This window comes from Pelecanus crispus, chromosome 12 (genome assembly GCF_030463565.1).
Source record: "Pelecanus crispus isolate bPelCri1 chromosome 12, bPelCri1.pri, whole genome shotgun sequence".
Classification (NCBI taxonomy): domain Eukaryota; kingdom Metazoa; phylum Chordata; class Aves; order Pelecaniformes; family Pelecanidae; genus Pelecanus; species Pelecanus crispus.
The window spans coordinates 22,116,179-22,130,241 of NC_134654.1; the positions used below are offsets into that span (position 1 = coordinate 22,116,179).

At 57.2% G+C, this 14,063-nt stretch overlaps 1 protein-coding gene across 1 annotated transcript in view; it reads left to right on the forward strand.

The window, feature by feature from the left end:
• The first annotated feature begins 598 nt into the window (after positions 1-598).
• The window catches only part of CACNA1G (calcium voltage-gated channel subunit alpha1 G), a 148,901-nt gene continuing 135,436 nt past the window's right edge, over positions 599-14,063 (forward strand). The window contains exon 1 of the mRNA XM_075720155.1: positions 599-789. The gene's annotated coding sequence lies outside the window, so the exon portion shown is untranslated. The remainder of the gene's footprint in view (positions 790-14,063) is intronic.

A 14,063-nucleotide genomic window follows, 5' to 3' on the forward strand; every position in this document is an offset into this window, starting at 1 on the left:
CGCAACCAATGGGGAGGCGCGGAGGGGCCGGGGGCGAGCCCCCATTGGCGGCGGGGGGAGGAGGAGCCGGGACTTGAAGTTGGAGTGAGGGATCCAGCTGTGCGGAGCGCTCGGCTCGGCGCGGCCGCCCGCGGGAGCATCCTCCGCCGCCGCCCGTCCCCGGGCAGCACCCCCCGCCCCGGGCAGATGTTGGGGCGCGGAGGGGGCAGGCAGAGGCGCTAGGGCGGCCCGCCCCGCGGGTGGGGGCCAGCACCGGTAGCGGGGGCCGCCCCGCCGCCGCCTCCCTGCCCGCGGCTCGCCCGGGTCGGGCCCCCGGAGGCACGGCGAGGAGGAGCTACGGAGCCCGCAGACGGCAGGGCAGGGCGAGGGGGGCGGCCCGGCCCCGGCGGGGGGCGAGGTAGCGGCTCGCCCGGCCATGCCACCCCGGCGCTGAAGCCGCCCCGCCGCAGCCCCCAGCCCCCCGGCCCCGCCATGGCCGCGCCCCTCTAGGCGCCCCCCCGGCTCGCCCCGCGTCGCCTCGGCTCCCCCCGGGGCCGCCGGCCGGAGGATGGACCGGGATGAACAACGAGCGGCCGAGGAGGAGCCGGAGCCGGGCAGAGCCAAGACTTTCATCCGCCTTAATGACCTGTCCGGGGCCGGGGGCCGCCCGGGGCCGGGGGACAGGGAGGCGGGCAGCGGCGACTCGGAGGCGGAGGCGCTGCCGTACCCGGCGCTGGCCCCCGTCGTCTTCTTCTACCTGAGCCAGGAGAGCCGGCCGCGGAGCTGGTGCCTCCGGCTGGTCTGTAACCCGTATCCTTTGCAGGTGCCGGCGGCGAGGTAAGCCCCGCGGCCCCCCCCCCCCCCCCCAGCCCCGGAGCGGCGGGCAGGCCGGGGGTACCTCCCTGCTGGAGCCCGCCGGGTGATGGGGAAGGAGCAGCGGTTTGGGGGCACCCAGCGCCCTCCGTGCCCCGGGTGTGGGGGGTGGCAGTCGGGCGGTGCTCGCCCCCTCCCCGGTGCTCGGCCGGGAAGTTTCCCGGGCTGTTGCAGGGGGCTCGGCGCTCCCTGGCGGGGTGCAGGGCTGGGGGAGGGGGTACGGGGCTCCCCTTCCCCGGCCGCCCCGCCGCGATGCCCCGGCTCCCGCGGGCTCCGCCGCGCCGCTCCACGGGAGTCGGGGCGGGAGCCCCGGGCGGCCCTTCCTCCCCCCGGGGATCGGCTGGCCGCCGGTGTCCCCGCCCCCGCGGCACACCGAGGGACCCTGACCCCAGCCTGCCCCTCTTGCAGAACTCTTCTTCCTCCCTGACGCCGTTTCTCGCCCATTTTATGCCCCCCGGTCCCTTTCCCGAGGGTTTTAAGGGGGGTGCAATCTGAGGGAGGTGGTAGTGCCGGGGGGGAAGGGGGTGGGGGGTGTGGGTTGGTTTGCTGCCCGGCTCCAGGGTCCCTAAATAATTCACGGTGTGTGAGGCTGGCCGAAGGGCCCGGTCTCTGCGGTCCCCTGCGGGATGCTCCTTGCTTGGAGGGGTCTGGGCAAGGGGGGGATCACGGTCCCCGGGGCGTGCATTGGCCAAGGGCTGCTGCACGCCGGGTCCTGGGGTGAGCTGTGACCCTGCAAAGGTGTCTGGTCTCCTTCCAAACTCCTTGTCTGCTCCAGCACAGGCTCTGTGTCCAAGCTGCTTTAGTCAAGTTTTAAGCTTTCAAAAGAAGGGGCGGAAAAAAAAAGAAATAGAAAAGACAATAGAAAAATTGCTTCTTGCCATAGTCTTGATGCCTTTAAAGCCTCCCTTGGAGTTGAGTTGCAACCAGCACACGGTTTGTAGCATCGCAAGTGTTTTACCATCCCCGAACTCCAGTTCCATTTATTATTTGCAGAAACAAAAACCCCAAATGAAATAAAGCGAAGCGATGTGGCTTCCAGCAGGGGCTGGTGCGGGAGCGGCAGCCGCTGAAAGGCTGAAGTTACCGGGTCTGTGCTGCCCTGCCTGCGCAAAAGGCAGGCGAGTATGTATGGGCAGCAAACCCACATCTGGAGTGCGAGCGGCTGTGCGGTAGCAGGGAGGACATGTTACATGGTACAGAGGGCCAGAATACCCTGTGCGAGTCCTCCGCCGCTCCTGGTGTGCGGGAACTGTTGGGAATTACATCTCGGCTGAGGTCGGTGTGCTCGGGAAGAGTGGCGAGGGTCTGCCAGAGTTGTGAATATTGTTTTACTTGAGCTTCGGCGATAATTTATCCGATAAACAGGCTGCCTTCTTTCCTAAAATGTCCCCCAGGATGGGGAAAACAAGATTTCTCTTCCCAGTCATGAATACTCCCAGCAGTTTCCCCCCCGATCTCTTCACACCAGCTAAGCAGTTCAAAGCTGCGTTTATTTAAGCATCTTAGGAAATCTTGCAACTTTGTGAAGCCTTCTGTTTTGGGAAGAAATATTAATGACAGGCTGCAAGTCAGTATGTTCTTATTGTCTACTATGACTAATATTATTTATCATTGCTGATTTAAATATGTTTTCAAGTCTCTCTTCCCCGCTCCCCCCCCTTCCTAACGATGTTGTTTTGAAGCAGGTGTTAACACCTGCATCTTTTTAGTTGTTTTCAGTAAAATCCCCCACCCCAATAATGGCTTGAAATGCGTCTTCTCCTCTGTGGCTGCAAATACAAGCAGATTAACTTTTGTCCTTGGAAAATTAGTGGTATTGTGGGCACCTGCAAGCACCGCTGTGAGCAGGGGATGAGCATTAGGTGCAGCCCTGCAAGCTGGGATTTTCCTTGTCGCTAATTTTTCATTCGTTAGCGACAGAGATCTCGCTTGCTAGGAGCCCAGGGGATGATGCTGCGGGTCTCCGAGTTGTGTGTCTGCATGTGGCTGTTTGTTTTCAGGGTCACTGACCCAGATTTGGGGGAGTTTATTTAAAAACAACACAAAAAAAGCAGTTCAGCCTACAGATGAGAGGAAGGTAGTGGCCAGCTTGGTACCCATGCTGCGTCCCATCACTGGCTGGGCCGAGCAGCGTCTTGCTCGTTCCTTCAGCTCTCTGCAGCCCGAGTGTTGGAGCTGAGCCTGTTGCTTGTTTATATTTACTACTTTTATTTTTTCCTTTAGTGTGGTGGGCCAGTAAAGTGGCTCTTCTCAGACTGAAATCTTCTAGGAATCGTGCCCTGGTGCTAAAACTGTATAATCACGTCATTGGAAAGTATTTGTTGCCACCAGCTGCCCTGGAGAGGAGTGATGGCACTTGGGCTCACATGGCGGGTGAATCCTGCCCTGGTCCTGGGGCGTTTGGGGCTTTTGCTGGCTTCTGCCGCTCTCTTGGGTGGTTTTTACCTTTCTGCAGGTGAGGCTGGCTGGCCGTGTAGAAACTGGATGGAAGGGCTCTCGTTTGAGCTGTGCCTGTGGAGACGCATGGCTTGCTAGCTTGGCAAGGCAGGTTTGCGGTGCTGTAATCTGGCTGATAAACTTTCCTGTCGATGGGGTGTTGGGAGGAGGTGCTGGAGCTGCTCCTGTACCTGCAGCTCCCTTGCCTGCCCTAGGAAGGGCAGCTCGTGCCCCCGGGGTGCAGCTGGAGATCCTGGGATGCTGCTCTCCGTCCCTGTCCAGGCAGCTTGTGTGACTGTGGTAGCCAAGGCCGGGATGCAGACTTTGGGGGAGGGTGATGGTTGATGTGCCAAATGTCCAGCAAGGATGCAAAGTCCTGTCGAGGTGGTTTGTTGAGCTTTTCTACTGTGTTTCCGTTCAGAGCATCCTCTGCCTGGGCCAGGGAGGCTTCTCCCTTGCTGTCTGGAACAGGGACCAGGGGGACCTGTGCTGCTCTCCTGCTCCTCCTCTCCCTTAGGGCTAGAAAGAGGTCATGAAGTTTGTCCTGATCCAGAAATACACCAGCGCCTGAAATCTTGGGGTTTTAACCCTAAAACAGTATCAGTCCTGCAAAGCTGTCCTTCCCCTCCACTCCATTGCGGTCTTTGAGTGAAAACCCGGCTGGGGCCAGGCATGCCATGCGAGGGAGACCTGGGGGGGACACGAGCCTGTTTTCCCACCTGTGTGTTCCCCTTGGCTCTGGGATGAAAGGCTCTGCCTGGGTTGAAAGGGAAGGAGCAGGGACACGGGTGGGATGTGTTTAATGGTCATGGCGCTGCACCCATGGGCTCAGGGCGGGGAAGGGCTGCGGCGACAGGCAAGAGCATCCTGGTGTACGTGCTGGCGAGGCAGTGAGAGGAGAAGCTGGCATCTCTTCTGGGGGGGGAAGAAAGAGGAGGGCAAGCTGGTTACTTGACTTTCACTTATAAAATAAAAGCACCGTGAAGGCTGGGAGGATGAAAGGCTGTAGCAGGGTCTGTGCCAGGCTGCTTCTCTGATCAGAGACAAGAAACGAGGCTATTTCTTGAGAGTTGTGGAGTGATTGAAAAGCAGGGATGGAGAAAGTGGGGAGGATGCTACTGCTTGGTGTTAAGAGCTCTGAATAGGAAAATAACAGTGTAACTGAAAGGGCCTGTGATCTCTATTGTAGTACTGAAATCTGCCTCTTCCCCCACGCAGTATCTGCCTGCAGAGCGCTGCTGCCTGGAGAGCGGCACGCCGGCGATGGGGGGGGGCTGCAAAAAGCTGCTGAAAGGTGCTGTTCTGGGGAGACACCTCAAATTGGTTGAAATCCCAGCTTTTCCTCCCAGTTCGGAGGGTGAAGCGCAGCTCCGTGAATGCCCTCGCTGGGGAGGGGAGGTTTGGGTGGCTCCGGCAGGAGCGCTCCCATCTCGCCTGGCTGCTCCGGTGCGTGGTCCCTGGGATTTGGGTTTCGAAAATGGCTTTAGGAAAGAAACACATCTCGATCTGGTCACGTCAACCAGCCCTGCCTTCGGTCTGCAATAAAACCCAGAGGGTTCTTCCAGCAGCCTCCTCGCACGGCTCCGCTCGCTTCCCATTAGCGAGAGGTGGATGATCAAAGGCTCCGTCCCGGGGAGCTGCTGAGTGCCCCCGGCTCTTGCTGGAAGTCAGCAGAGCTGCAGATGGCCGGCGGCCTCCAGGAGCAGGCCCGGAGCCCTCGGGGCCTCACGCCAAGGCATAGCTGAGGTCTGCGCCGGGCTGGCTCGCGGGACGGCTGGAGCCGCCGTGCCGGAGCTCGGCGCGCTGTGGAAGGCAGCGCTGGCCCTGCCAAGGGGGCTGGTCAGCCCTTGCCCGCTGAGCTTGCCCCGAACCCCGTGGGTCTTGGGTGCCGGCACTGCTCCGCATCGGCCTGGCTGGATCCGGCTCTCCTGGAAGGGCACGTCTGTGTGTCCGACTGCACCGGAGCAAGGAGCCTCCTGTGTGGTGGGGATGAGAACTGAATGTGCTGAGCTCTGCTGTGGTTTGGGCTTCCCAACCCTGGCAGTGCCTCCAGAAGCGCTCCCTCCCATGGGGATGCCCGTGGTGCGGGTGCTGGGCGAGCGGGACCCCTGTCACCTCGGTGGGTACTCGGGGTCCTCGCTCCCTCCTCGGCTGTGCCAGCTCACGGGGAGAGCCGGGTGCTGCGTGTGCTGCTGTTTGAAGGGTTCAGCTGTAGCACAGAGTTAAAAATACAATTTTTTTGTTATCAGAAGGGTGTGTTTTGAGGGGAAAGGGCACATAGTGTCCTTTAAACTTCGTTACATTTGTTCCAACATCATTTTTGGGTTTAACAAAGCAAAAAGCTTCAGTTTGAGAGGTCGGACCTGAAAGGGATCTTGTTTTGATTTAAAAATGCCACAAAGGAGTCAGAATCCATTTGCTTTCCCTGTGTCTGATCCGTCCCAGGGCACCTGAACTTGTTTCTCTCCTGTGACCCAGTTCACCGGCCGGCGCCTCCTGCTCCTCCCTGGGCAGAGGGAAACGCTGCGCTGCCGCTGAGCCTCTGCCGGCTCTGTGCCGCTTCCCCGGCTCCTGGTGGGAAATGAGAAACGTGACTTGCCTGGCTGATGCCAGGCTGGGGGGGGTCCCGCAGCCCCTCGGCCCCCCGGGCTGGGACGGAGCATCCTCCTGCTCCCCGGGGCAGGTGTCGGTGCATCCCTGGGCTCACGCCAGCACCCGTGCAAGGATCCTGGAGAGAAACAGGACCCATCGCTTTTTACCAAGGGCAGCATGAAGGTGGGGTGGTTATTTCTCTCCTCCCAGGGGACAAATAACTGCAAACCCTCTTTCCTGCTGTTCACAAACCCTTCGGGAGCTCGGCAGGAGCAGGCGGGCGATATTCACCTCCCGGAGCTGGGTGTAGTGGCCAGCACCCCTCTCATTGCTGTCTCCCCAGCAGAGCCGGGAGCCGCTCGATCCTAACCCAGGTAACGCACCGCATCTCACCAGGGATCGCTGGCCCCATCCGTCGCCCGGCCGTGCCGGCAGCCAGGCGCTTCCTTTGCTCCCTGCTCGTGTGTGTTTTTTAAGGAGATTCTTCTGCGAATTCCCTCTTCCAGGCTGTTGTGTCACATCTGGAAGTTTGTGTAGGAGTTTATCCAAGCGCTGGAGTACAGCGCAGCTTTTTCTCATTTAAAAATCATAGGCTGGCATTTTGAAGCAGGCTGGCGGCGGGGGGAGGGAAGGGGAGAGGGAAGCTGTCTGCCAAAAAGGAGACTGGAGCAGAGGAATCGTAATGACTTCCAGAAGTTTTCTTTCTTTCTTCCTTTCTTGCTTTCCCTCCCTCTCTCCCGGCGCGCAGACAAAAGGCTCGGCCTCATGCAGTTCATGGTTATGTCATCCCGGCGTGGGGAGCCCCGGCCGGGAGGGGTGGCCCCGTCCTGCCCGGGGACCCTGCTCTGCTCGGGGACAGCTCTGCTTTGGCTCCTTGTAGGAAATCCGGAACAAGGACTCCCATGCGGGGTGGCAGGGGCTGTCTCCGGAGACCTGCTTTTCATTTGGGGCCACGAGCTGAGGCAGGGTGGCTGGGAGGGGATCGCAGGCTCTTCCTCAGCCCCTCGTGCCCAGGACTGGGGGCTCAGGCCGGCGGGCGGTAATTCAGGATGGGGCTGGACCACCCCAGCCGCTGCTCATCCACGGGGCCGACGTGTCTCCCGGCCAATCCGTGCAGACTCACTGCTCTCAACTTGATCGGCTTTCATGCTTTCTCCCCCGTTCAGTAGCACTGAGTGTTGGAGCCGGTCTGGAAATGCCCAGGATTTTATGATGCATAGAAAATTTTCTGCTTTCTTCTCCCCCCACACCCCCCGCAGATGTTTTGGCATCATGCTGAAAAATGCTTCTTTTCCATTTTTACTTTAAACTCTGTTTCACTTTTTTTTCCATGCAGAAAAGACCAAGTTTTTGATTGCCCCAAGTTCCCTGCCCAGGTCTCTCTCAGCTCTCCTTTTCTTTTTCTACTGTTTTGCTGGAAAGGAGCAAAACCTTTGGCCAAAATGCACCTCCCCGATGGCTTTTTCATTTGGATCATGAAATCATTTTCCCTTGGAAGAGGAGCCCCGGGGAGCCTTTGCCCCCGGCGGCTTTGCTGGCTGCTGCGGATGGGGAGGAGGGTCCGGGGGAGCGGGGCCGTCCGCAGGGAACCGGGGAAGGAGCATCCGGAGTCAGGTTGGGAGGGCTTTGAAGCTTCGCTGTGGTTTGGAGGGGGTTGAATTTCCTAGTTAATTAGGAGGCCTAAGTGTTTCTGGGTTTGTTACGAGGCCAGATCGTGGCTTTCCCTTCCCCGGCGCCTTGGCTCTCCGCTGAACGACCTAGATGTGAAATATTCCCTTTGGTTGGTGATGCACACGGAAGTTTCCCCCAACCTGGGTTTGTTTGGCTTTGGCTTTCACCAGCCTTGGCCTCTCACCCAGGAATCTGGCCTGGTGCTAAGAAACGAAGAAAAAAAAAAAAAAGGAGGAAATTCTCATGGTTTTATATAACGGAGTGAGTAACGACCGATCGTGCTTTGGGATGCTCTCACATCTGCTTCCTACCAAAGCCCCGGCAAAGAGGCTTTGAGCAGATGGAAAAAACACATATTTCAGCCTGAATATTTGCTGATAGAAACTTTCAGGCTCAGTCTCTGTGATGACTGCCATGGCACTGGTTACTGCCTTACGGGAAATGCTCTGTCGGGCTGCCAGGAGCAGTATCGCGTGCCCGAGGTGCGGTACGGCCGGGCAGGTCCCGGCGTGAGCCCCAAGCTGGGGCCGCACACACGTGTGTGGGACAAGGACGTGCCTGTGACTCAACCCTCAGAAGTTCACCGGTTAGTCACAAGTGGATGGAAATTGTCTATTGGTTTGGCTCCCCTGCCCAAAACATGGTTTTAGTCGTGATTTTTAACGTGTTTCCTAGGCGGAAGGGACTGGCTGTTGTTTGGTGGTTGTTTTTTCTTTTTTTGTTGTTGCTCGTGTCCTTCCTGCTTTCTCTCTCCCTCTGCCGGGATGCAAAACCTCAGGGTGAGGGCAGGAGGGGGATGAAAATAGGAATAAAATGCTAAAGCAGGTGATGGGCGAGAGCCGGGAGCTTGGCACAGACAAGCTTATAAAGAAAAGGGGATTTATTTACTATAATCCAGATGCTAGCCCCACACTTACAGGATTCCTGATGCAAAGCATCCTTATATATATATATATATCTAATTTGGGTCTCTTCCAAGAGATTTCCCCCTGGCACATCCACTGAACCAGCCTCGAGATGCTCGCTAACCTCGGGGCTGAAGGCAAACCCACAGCTGGTAGCGGAGGAGCTGGGTGAGGGGATTCACGGGGATTCACGCCCCTGGGCAGCCCGACTGCCCCAGGGGGTTTATGCCTTCGGGATTTCCTGTGATTCATAACTTAATCGGGTCAGGTTTAGCACTCACTCCTCCTATGGCATTATTGATTGCCTCTGTGCGCTCCTGAGATGCTGGTGCCTGGAGAAGCCCAAGGCAGAGCCCTCCCCTGCCCAGATGGCAAACAGGACTTGTTAATGATTTGTTAAGTCAATTAGAAAGTGCTCGTTAACCCATGGTGAGGCTGAAGCTCCCTTCTGGAGGGCAGGGCTCGCCCCCATGCCTGCGACTCCCTCTGCCAAAACATTTATTTGGTGTTAAGCTGCCAGCCACGCTATGCAAATATAGATGTTAATCATGAATAAGGTCCATTTTTAGCTCTGGGTTGAGACTAGACTTGGGAGGAACCCTGCTCCCGAGGGTGGTGGGGAGCGACGCCTTCAGGGAGTCGGGTGGGGGGCACAGCCCCTGGGGCCAGGTAGGCAGGATCCTGCCGGAGGGAGCAAACATCTTGGCTCCCGCTCAGCCCCAGGGTCCGTAGGAATAAAATGTTCCCCTTGCTGTGGGTTAAATAAGGCTTTCAAGTGCATTTGATGGGCTGCACTCTAACCAGCCTCCTCCATGTCGGCGTTAGCATGAAACCGGGATCCGGGCTGGCGGTCCGCGTGCTTGTGTCGGATGCAGAGTATCTTTAATTCGGGAATCATTGTGTCTAGATAGCGTGGCTGTAGCACTTCTACTTTAATGGGAGAAAACAGAAACCCCGGTAAGAATGATAGATAACGGGGCCCTGATGCTTCATTGAATTAATGCTTATTTGGGCAGACAGGGAGGAGAGGAATTAAATTAATATCTGACTTGTAACTGCTACTGTATGTGGTTATTGACTTATCTTGCTTTGGAGGACCATAAATATATCTCGGGATATACCCATGAGACCATAATCTGCTCGGGGTCACAGTGCAGGTCTGTCTCTGATGCTCCTTCAGAGACTCATCCTGATTTCTGGGGTCAAAAATCCAAATTCCTCTGACAAAAGACCCAGCCACGTGCGGAGGGGAATGTGTTTGCACTTTACTGCGAGCGTACGGCATAAATCTTGAAGGCCTCTGCCTTGCATAAATCGCTTTATTGTTTGTAATCCTCCGGCCGGCTCGTTGCTGGAGGGCGCAGAGCCCAATTTGACTCGGGGGAGAGGCACGGGTGAAGCTCCTCGGCTCTGGAGTTGGGATGGATCACAGCTGGAGCCTTGTATTCTCATCTGTTCCCTTTTTCCTTGTGCCCAGGATTTTGTCCCCCTTAGGCAGTTGTTTGGGGGTTGAGGATGCCTCGGTGAGATAAACTGGGGGGGCCTCAGCATGCCCCTTGATAGCCCTAGCCAAGGGGGTCGGTTATCCGTGAGCCCGGGCAGAGGAGCGAGATCTTCCCTTTCAGCCCTCGATGCCGTGTGGATGCTCTGGTCTGGGTGACCCAGTGGATGCGATGCCAACCCTGGGCGAGCTGTGGCACCCCAGCAATGCCGGCCGTGGGGCTGGCATGGGGCATTTCGTGGCTCAGTGTGAGCGGGTGGGTGGGCTTCTCAGTGTCCCAGGTGCTGGGCTTGTTGTACCCATGTGTACACGGGTGCACATGGGGTCAGCAGCTTGGGTAACTCGTGGTTTGGTGATGGCGTGGGCCAGGCTGACCTATCGTGGTCCCCTCTGTCGCGAGGCTGGAGCCGGTGCTGGGGCATCCCTGGGCGGCTGAGACGCGGCAGTCTGTCTTTCCTCTAGCTAAAGCGGATGTTTCCTTCCCACTCTTAGGCTCTGTTTTGTGTAGGGGATAACTCACTGCCTACTTGACTCTCCTTATGGCAGTGCGTGTTGACCTTGTTCTCTGGCATAGCCCGTGTTAGCGGAGAAGTCCCCAGGCCAGGCAAGCAGTGCTCCAAGCCCTCACCCCTGCCCCCCCGGCTCCTCACCTGTTGCTCCGGGCCCTGGGGCATCCCATTGCCTGGGTTGGGCATTGTGACAGTGAGGGTATTTGTTAGCTTGCTTCTATTTTACCCTGCCAGCCCATCCCTTAGAATGGAGCATGTCCTGTCCCCTCCCACAGCCCCTTCCCCAGGCTCTGCCTCTCCCCTCCAGCCACCTACACGCAGCTCCTGTGGGAGCAATTTCCCTCACCATGGGCAAATTGAAGCCCCTTCTTCTTCAGAAAACACTTGTGGTGGCAGCGCGGGGGAATCCTGTCTTTTACCAGGCTGGAAAACAGCGGAGGAGCCCAAGGCCAGCGCGGGGTACCCGCAGCGAGGGTGGAGACGCTTCTTCCTTCGTCTCAGTAAATGGGCTCTGGCTCCTCCAGCAGCGGATGTTCAAATCTCGCAGCTGGGTTTTGGGCTTGGCTTTTGCTGGGTTTTGTTTTCTCTTTTCTTGTAGCCCCATGAAACTGGGATGTCTCGGCTCCGGGAGCATAGAGGGTTGGGCAAGTGGCGGTCAAGCTGCAAATCTGGTGGTGAATTGGGAGATAAAAGGATGCACTGAAAGCGCTTTGCTGTGCCTCCTCCTCCTCCCCTCCCCCAAATCCCCTCTTTTCATCTGCCAAATACCTTGATTTTTCCACTTTTTTTTTTTTTTTTTTTTTACTATTGCCTGGGTTTTGCATCGGGGGCAGGATGGAGGTTGGTGTGTGTGTGTGCGTGCGCGATGAAGCTATTCGAGGAGTTGTGATCTCTGCATTTCATTTTGCAGTTCAGCTGGAAAGATCTCGTTTCCAAATACACCCACACACAGGCACGGCAAGAGAGAAAGCAGGCAAGGGAGCTGCTCAAGGGGGATGGGGCGGCGCAGGGGAGGGCTGGGGGCCAGGCAACGCGGGGTGCTTGGGAGCCTTTCCCTGCATTTGGTGAATCTGATTCGGAGTGGTCCATAACCTTTACCTGAGGACAGGAGTTGGTACCCTCTGCCTCACCCCTATATCTCAAGGCCATGCAGGTGCTTGGCTGCACCCATGGGTGCCTGGCTGCTTTAGTCCAGAGCAATGGGGGAGCAGGAGCAGCCGGGAGGAGCAAGGGTTCCTGAGCAGACCCCTTGCTCTGAGCCTGGCAGCAGCCTTGAGAGCAGCTGGGGGACTCCAGGGCAGTCATAGGGTCATGCACAGCGTGTATGTATGCATGTACCTGCCATGGGCTGAGCACAGCCCAGAGCATGGCAGCATGCTGGTGAGACCTGCTTTTGCGGTGGAAGAAGAGCAAAGGCACAGAAAGGAGTCACAAAACTCCTCTCCCAGTGACCTTCAAGCCAAAGTCATCTTGTTTCCAAAGATGAGCCGGTGCTGGAGTGGCTCTTTTAGCCTGTAACTCCCCATCCGCACCACCTCCCTCCAGCACCTTCCTTGCCAGCCAGGTCCTGACTCCAGCTCTTGGTTTCTGGAGGAGCTGATGGTGGTGTGGGTGCATCCCCCAGCGCAGGGAGGGATGGGGTTAGTGGAAAGCAAAGGAGCCTTCATCCTGGTGGGCATCTGGGTGTGCGGCAGCAGGTAAACATGAGGGGCTGGCTGAGAAGCCGAGCAGATGGGGACTCGGTGGTGGTGGAATGTTTAGGAGAGACATCTCAGCCTGCCTGGGCTGCAAGCTGACAGCAAGCTTGCCTCTACGGCAGCGTGCCAGGGGGCATGTGGGGGCACCAGCCTGAGCCCTCCGCTCTGGGTCCTTCCCTGGCTTTGGGGCTGTGGAGCAGCTTGGGGTGCTGGGGTGTGAGGGGGAGTACCCCCTCCTGCAGGGTGCTGACACAGGTGCCTGTCCCCCCGCCAAGCTCCCCCCTCGGCCCCTTGGGTGGGTGCTGGTGGCACGTCTCTTGGCTCGGCCCCTGCACACTGCGTCCTCCCGCCGTCCCTTTGGGGTCAGCGTGTGATTTTTTCCATTGCTCCGAAGAGGCTGAGCTCATACAACAATATTCCCTGGGCCAACATCGCTTCTTTTTGAAATCCCTTGTTTTGGTATTCCTCAAACTTCGTATCCTCAGGCACGAAACACAACACCCCTTGGCACCGGAGGCTTTTCTCCAACGCCGCGGCTTTGGTTATCCCCAGCATCCCACTGCCTGGTAAAACCACTGCCCCATCCCCAAGCCACTGGCGGATGCCATCCCCTCCCAAACTTACCGCACATCTTAAATGGCGGTAAAACAAGATCCTCCGGCCACCTCGGCATGCCGCAATGTGCCGCCCGTGCTGGCGGGGGAAAGGCAGCCACCGAAGTCTGCTCCCGGCGGTGTTTGTTTTAGCCGGGGGCCACGGCCAGAGCCAGGGCTCTGCCAAGCAGTGAAAATGCCAGAGCAGTGAGTTTATCCCACAGTGTTTGATTTGTGGTCATGGTGGAAGTTGGGTCAGGAGTAAATGTGGAGGATGCGGCAGAAAAGAGCAATTTTGAGACGGTCACAAAAACATCTCGTGGTGCTGGAAGTTGGGATTTTCTTTGTATTTTTCCTCCCCCCGCTGCTGGCCACACTGGCTGCGAGGTGAAGTTTATGGGAGAAATAGTGGCGGTTCCGGGAAATATTTTGCCTAGTTGTATTGTTGAATTTTATTTTCTTTTTCTGGCAGCTGATGAAGGAAATGGGAACTCAAACAGTTTGGCTGGTGGGTTGTTGGGCCAGAAATCAGCCTGACCAGCAAGAGGCTGCTTCGGTGGGGAGAGAAAATACTCGAAAGCGGATGGGGTTTTCATTGCTTTCGTTCCTCTCTTTCCATCGCCGTTCCTGGCCGGCTCTTAGAATGCTATTAAATGAGGGGCGAACGCATCTGAAGGCAGAGACTGTTAAGGCAAGGATGTGCATTGATGCTCCTGGCCTCCTGTGCGTTCTCGCTGATTAAAATCTTAAATTATTCCATTTTTGACAAGATTTGGGGTTTCTGTGCCGAGCTGGAGAGTCTCTATGGCAACAGCTAAAGGCAACTTTTATCCCTAACCCTTTTTTTTTTTTTTTTTTTTGTTCTTGGAGGGTGGGAAGAGGATGGGTGCACAATGCTGGGGCACGGATAACTAATTGAACTCCCCTAATATTTGGGGTAGTGAGTGCCGGGAGAGGGGTGGGACTGGTTAAACTGAAATCCAGAGTGGCCCCTATGAAGCCAAGGGGCTGGGACCAGCTCTTCCCCGGCTGGGACCCTCTCCCCTTTGCCAATAAGGGTATTTTTTGACGGTGGGAGAGAGTGGGATTGTGTCCATCCCTGCATCCATCCCGCCCCAGGGCTGGGGGTTTCCTGCTCAGGTTTGTTGCATCCAGAGGAGTTTGGAGCCGTTCTCGGAGAGAGATTGCGGCAGCATTTCAAGACGCAATTAAAACCCTTACCTTTCAGGAAAAGTCTTGTGGCATGTAATAGAAAGGAAACCAGCTGGGCTAGCTTGAAACATAATAGGTTTTGGGAGTAATTTTTG